Source organism: Benincasa hispida, chromosome 9 (genome assembly GCF_009727055.1).
Source record: "Benincasa hispida cultivar B227 chromosome 9, ASM972705v1, whole genome shotgun sequence".
NCBI lineage: Eukaryota > Viridiplantae > Streptophyta > Magnoliopsida > Cucurbitales > Cucurbitaceae > Benincasa > Benincasa hispida.
In genome coordinates, this window is record NC_052357.1 from 51,231,420 (window position 1) to 51,238,739 (window position 7,320).

General features: G+C 34.8%; 1 pseudogene; it reads left to right on the forward strand.

Moving 5' to 3' along the window:
• Positions 1-3,710: 3,710 nt before the first annotated feature.
• The window catches only part of LOC120084772, a 23,654-nt pseudogene continuing 20,044 nt past the window's right edge, over positions 3,711-7,320 (forward strand).

Genomic DNA, 7,320 nt, shown 5'->3' on the forward strand with positions numbered 1-7,320 from the left:
TGAAATATTAATCTCATCAATTAACGGATCATCAAGTTACATATGATCATCTTGTGAAATATTAAACTCACTCAGGATTAAGATCGAGTTACATATGATCATCTTGTGAAATATTAATCTCATCAATTAACGGATTTAGAAAGAGAGATTAATTATTCTAGGGTCCGGTCTTATACAACCTCTTTATATGAGATTCACTTACATGTCTCCACATGAACGACTTGGATCAAACCGTTTGTAACTATTACAAAGTGGATTGTATCAATAGTGTCACCAAAATAAGATACTCAACTTGATCCATGTACTATAGATCTTTAGGTTATTATTTGAAGATGATCCACCTATATGTCAACTACACACTGTTCAAAATTACCTTTGATTTTAAACTGCTAATGGATAACTTAATAATTAAAATAATCTACTAATTAATTATGAGGCTTTAGGGTACAAATGCCAACAATGTGATCCTTCATTTCTTTGACACTTTCTATCTTACAACAAGGGTGAATGCGATTTCGATGAATCTAGTTTCAAAAAATCCCAATCCTGGGGATCTTGGAGATTTTAGGTTGATCTTTTGTTGCAATGTGCTTTATAAGTGCATATCGAAGATTATTGCAAAATGGCTTTGTGTGTGATTTCCTTGCTTTATTAGTCCTAATCAATCTGCTTATTTTAGTGTGTGCTGAAGGTGAATCTCCAGAAGGTGCTTATGACTCCATCTACTGAAATTTGTTTTTTGGAACCCATCTTGCCATTAGTACTCCCTGTAAATTTGTGAGCTAGATCAAGGCCTATATCACCTCTCCAATGGTCTCAGTTTCAATTAATGGGCTCTTGAGAGGTGTTATTTTAGAATGAGAGGTCTTTCACAAGAGGGCTGGCACAAGTAAAGTTAGTATAGTTAAAACAGTTGTGAAAATCGAGTATCGTCCTCTGGAAATTAGTAATTTAATCCTACTAGCTATCAAGAAATTATTTTAATATTATTGAAGGATTGGGCTAGTGATGGTGTTTTGTAAACATAAAAAAAAAAAAAAAAAAAAAAAAAAAAAAAAAAAAAACAATCAATTGTTAGTGGAATTATCCAACAAAAGTTTGGATTTTCCCACTAACTTTAGTCAAAGGACAAAATAGTCATTTGGTCAAAGTCAAACTTTGACCGAAAAGTCAACATTTTGACTTTTTATGATTTTTTTCGTGTTGTCTAATTTTGATCGCCGAAGCATGAATCCACATTCATTTTCTCGAAATTTAAATAACATTTAAATATAAGGTCGGTCAAAGTTTGACTTTTCAAAGTCAAAAGTCAACTCTTTGACTTTTTACATCTTTGACCATTTCCACTATTTTCGAGCTTCCGAATATGAACGTATTCATATTCTTGATATTTAAATCACATTTAAATATTAAAGCTATATCTCTAAACTAAAAAACCGACCACTATATCACATATACTTGTCGATTTCTCTCTCTTCACCTAATTCGAACAATTCGAATTATTCTATCATACTGTTCTAAGTTTATTCCATATGAACTAATAGGGGAACCTAATGGACCTATAGATCATGGGCTTCAATGATCTGAGATTAGCTGGCTAAACTCTTTAGATGGAGCTAATCAACATTCATTAACTCACGGGTCATTTCACTATAGTCTCGTAGTTGCACTCCCCTCACTATAGATATATTTGTGTCCATATGATATAACCATGATTAGTAAGCTAATCCTTCACAAGTTGTTCGTAATCTCGGCTGGGTCATAAAAACCATTTTACCTCCGAGACTACATCTTATTCCTTAAGTTCCACTAATCCTCTAATGAACAATTGGTTTAAGATCCAACCTATAAATCGAACTCCTCTCCAGCCAATGAGAGGGTAGGGCCCCTTGTTCAAGACCTGGATTCAGTACTAAAGGGAACAACCTATCTACTATCTCTATAACGGATAGGAGTGAATTCCATCTTGCACCCTATGTTCTCAACTATTACTTGATCTTACCCCTGAAATGGGAAGCTTATTGGGCTAGCGATAATGAGCTGCCCTCACCTATGCAGATCTAAGGATAATTCCGAGTGAACAAGAGTTCATAGTTAGTTCAGGATTAAGATTAAGTTACCTAGGTCATCAATTAACGAAATAGTTAGTTTTATACATTAAACGGAATTTAGAACGTAAAAAGTGACTATTTCATGGTTCAGTCTTATGTAAACTCTTTACATAGGATGCCCACATGAAAATGGATCGAGTGTTTGAAACTGATTCGAGAGCGGTTTTTTGTACTATAATTTAGTTTTTAGCTTAATTTAAAAGCCAAAACCAATCAATTTTAGGGTGTTTAATTAATTATGCATGTTGATGTATGTTTTAATTAAATTTTGAATCTTGTTGTGCATATAGTATGCCATATAGATTTAAAATCTCACCATAGGTAAACATGTACATGCATTTAATGTATGTTATAATTGTTATAATATATATAATGTGCATGTTAAGTTTTTTTTAATATAAAGCGTTATATTATTGCATGATTATTAAGTATGAATGTATGTTATAGATGTATGATTCTAGGGTTATAATGGTTATAATTTTATTTTATAATTGTTATAAATAACCTAGGCTTTAAAATCTATAACAAAGGTAAAAGTTGCATGCTCACCAAGGATTAAATTGGTGCAATTTCAATTGGCTTTTCTAAAGAATTAGAATAGGTCGATTACTTATTAAACAAAGAGTTATTTACTTACCGGGGAGATCTTGTCTAAGGTTGGGGGTTCTTAAGATGACGGTTTACAGAACACCTCTTACCTGGAGATCAAACTGGCGTCTAAGTCAAATAACCCTAGTTTTAATGAGCATGCGTGAGAGATGTGAGGTAATAAAATTTGTTTATCATCTAGACATCATAGGTTAAAATCCAGTATAACAGTTATATATGGATCTATCACCCAGACTTAGGATATGTTTAATTTAACCGAAATATATCTTTAAGTATTTTTTTATACCCTAAACTGTTATAGAACACTTCAGCTAGAGAGAAGTAGCGTACTTTTAACTTTAGCGTCCCTAAGAGTTCACATCGTGAGGTCCACGTAGAGCTTTGGGTCGTGCTTGGGAGCGGACTCCCTTCGGAGAGTGTTTGATGGATCAATATCAAGGTGAATAGGGGAAGTAGTTCATAGTAAATGGGTGAGGGGTATATAACAACATATTCTATGGTCTCTTCCATTAAAAGTCGCACCGTGAGATTCCTATAATGCGTCTGCATGTCTGCCCTGGAGCGACCCTTCCCTTCGGAGGATTGTATTATAGGATTCGAAACACCGTAAACTCCAAACTTAATAGCTCTCTTAGATCAGTTTTCAAATTTGACTTTCCACTTTTGGGAGCATGTTGATTCTGGTTTCTGAAATCCAAAAATGGAAGGTTACACTTACAAGAATTACTAAGATGTTAGTATATTCTCGACCAAAGTAGCGATAACTAAAAATGCTATAAAGAATAAAGAGTTATTCTGGGTTAGGATCTAGTCAAGATTGTCTTGTTTCAAAAGAGGAATAATTGACTGCCCTTCGTTGGAGTTACTCTAAACTTTTGAAATATCGTTGCAAATATATAATGAAGAGTGCATTATTAAGTTTTTGCTAAATTAAAATGGTTCTTTTGTGATCATAGTTTTCTTTAAAGAATATGTTTATCTTTTTCAGCAATGAATAGCTCAATAATTCAACTCTTAGCTTCCGAGAAACTAAACGATGATAATTTTTTGGCATGGAAATCAAATCTAAACACAAATACTGGTAGTTGATGATTTAAGATTTGTCCTAACTGAGAAATGTCCTCAAGCTCTAGCCTCAAATGCTAACCGAACTTTTCGGGAAGCATACGATCGATGGGTCAAAGCCAATGAAAAGGCCCGTGTTTACATTCTTGCCAGCGTGTCTGATGTTTTGGCAAAGAAACATGAATCCTTAGCTACGGCTAAAGAGATAATAGATTCATTAAGAGAAATGTTTAGGCAACCATCATGGTCCCTTAGACACGAGACAATTAAGCACATTTAAACGAAGCGGATGAAGGAGGGGACCTCTGTTAGAGAACATGTCCTGGACATGATGATGTACTTCAATATCGCTGAAGTAAATGGCGGACCCATTGATGAGGCTAACCAGGTTAGCTTTATTTTACAATCTCTTCCGAAGAGTTTTATACCTTTTGAGACAAATGTGTCTTTAAATAAGATAGAATTTAATCTCACTACCCTTCTTAACGAGCTCCAGCGATTCCAAAACCTTACTTTAGGTAAGGGGAAGGAAGTGGAAGCAAATGTTGCTACCATTAAGAAAAAATTTATAAGAGCGTCCTCTAAAAATAAAGTTGGACCCTCTAAAGCTCAAATGAAAAAGAAGAGAAAAGGCAGGCTCCCAAGATAAAAAAGGGAAAGAAGGATACAAATAAAGGAAAATGTTTCCACTGTAACCAAAACGTGTATTGGAAGAGAAATTGTCTGAAGTACCTTGTAGAGAAGAAAGCTGAGAAAACGGCACAAGGTAAATATGATTTACTGGTCGTTGAAACATGTTTTGTGGAATATGATACTTCAACCTGGATTCTAGATTCAGGAGCCACTAATCATATTTGTTTCTTGTTTCAGGAAACTAGTTCTTGGAAAAAGCTGGAAGAAGGTGAGATAACCCTCAAAGTTGGAACAGGAGAGGTTATCTCAGCTGAAGCAGTGGGAGATCTGAAGTTGTTTTTGGAAGATAAATATCTAGTACTTAAAAATGTTTTGTATGCACCTCTTATGAAGAGGAATTTGATATCTATCGCTTGTATTATAGAACAATTATATACAATATCTTTTAATATAAATGAAGCGTTCATTTTTTGTAAAGGTATTCAAATTTGTTCTGCTACAGTTGAAGACAACTTATATAAGTTAAGACCAACTAGAGAAAATTTTGTTTTAAATACTGAAATGTTTATAACATTAGAAACTCAAAATAAAAAACAAAAGGTTTCTTCCAACGCCTATCTAGGGCACCTTAGACTTGATCACATAAATCTCAATAGGATTGGGAGATTGGTCAATAGTGGACTTTTAAGTTAGTTAGAAGATAACTCTTTACCTCTATGTGAATCCTGTCTTGAAGGAAAGATGACCAAGAGATCTTTTACTGGAAAAGGTCTCAGAGCCGAAGTACTCTTAAAGCTCATACATTCGGACCTTTGTGGACCAATGAATGTCAAGGCTCGATGTGGGTATGAATATTTCATCAGTTTTATTGATGATTATTCAAGGTATGGTCATGTTTACCTACTTCATCACAAGTCTGATTCTCTTAAAAAGTTTAAAAAATATAAGGCTGAAGTTGAGAATGAATTAGGTAAAACAATAAAGACACTTCGATCAGATCGAGGTGGAGAGTATATGGACATACGATTCCAAGACTATTTGATAGAAAACAGAATCCAGTCACAACTCTCTGCACCTAGTCGTCTTAGCAGAACGGTGTATCAGAAAGAAGAAACCGAACCTTATTAGATATGGTTCGCTCTATGATGAGCTCTGCTCAATTGCTTGATTCCTTTGGGAACATGCACTTGAATCTGTTGTCCATATTTTGAACAACGTTCCCTCTAAAAGTGTTTCAGAAATACCTTATGAGCTATGGAAAGGGCGTAAAAGTAGTTTGCGTCACTTTAGAATTTGGGGTTGCCCCGCACATGTGTTGGTACAAAATCCCAAGAAATTGGAACATCGTTCAAAGTTATGCCTATTTGTAGGTTATCCAAAGGAAACAAGGGGTGGTCTGTTTTATCATCCTCAAGAAAACAAGATATTTATATCAACAAATGCCACATTCTTAGAGGAAGACCACATTAGAAATCATCAAACACGTAGTAAAATAGTGTTGAAAGAAATTTCAAAAGACGATACAGATAGAGCTAGTTCATCAACTAAAGTAGTAGATAAAACTAGTACATCTAGTCAGTCACACCCTTCTCAAGAGTTGAGAATGCCTCCACGTAGTGGAAAGGTTGTTCATTATCCTAACCATTACTTGGGTTTAACAGAAACACAAGTCGTCATACTTGATGACGACATAGAGGATCCATCAACCTATAAACAGGCGATGAAAGATGTGGACTGTAATCATTGGATCAAAGTCATGGACCTCGAAATGAAGTCTATGTACTTCAATTCTGTCTGGAAACTTGTAGATCAACCAAATGATGTTAAACCAATTGGTTGTACGTAGATCTATAAGAGAAAACGAGACCACGCCGGTAAAGTACAGACTTTTAAGGCTCGACTTGTGGCAAAAGGTTATACTCATAGAGAAGGAGTGGACTATGAAGAAACTCTCTCCCCCATTACCATGCTTAAGTCGATTAGAATACTCTTATCCATTGCCACATTTTATGACTATGAAATTTGGTAGATGGATGTCAAGACAGCCTTCTAAACGGCAATCTTGAAGAGAGTATCTATATGGTTCAACCAGAGGGGTTTATTACACAGGTCAAGAACAAAAGGTTTGTAAGCTTCAAAAATCCATTTATGGGTTGAAACAAGCTTCTAGATCCTAGAATATATAGTTTGATACTGCGATCAAATCTTATGGCTTTGAAGAGAATGTTGACGAGCCTTATGTTTTCAAGAAGATAGTCAATTCTACTATAGCATTCTTAGTTTTATATGTCGATGATATTCTACTCATTGGGAATGATGTAGGATATCTTACTGACGTCAAGCAATGGCTAGATACTAATAATTATATTATTATAACATAATGATACCTACTTATCAAAGCTATAATTTTATGAGACACTAATAAGTTTTAATATTTCATCTCATGGAACATATTAACACATAGTTCTTTTTCATTACCACTGGTTACTTAATGTATCTCATTTAGCATCTTTCCTCCATTAGATAGTATCTCATACAATCATACACTCGATTATATGCATTATATAATCAAATTACTTTCTTTCGTCAATTTTAACCACCACCTCTCAACCACCTCCACACACCAATGATCTTGATCTTCACTAATGTAATGCCAAGCTACCAAGGGCGATACCTCATGGTACTTCGTAGTATTCCGAAGCCCAACGGTACGTGAATAACTGACTAAACTCTATCAGCGGGATCCACCATTCCGTTAACATGCCGAGGTTGTCTGGTGTCACTCCACTAAAGATCGGACAACTTGCAACTCTCATACACTATAGATAATTATGTTGTCATTTGGGAAATGATGTAGATATCTTACTGACCGTCAGCAAATGGCTAGATACCAATCCAATGA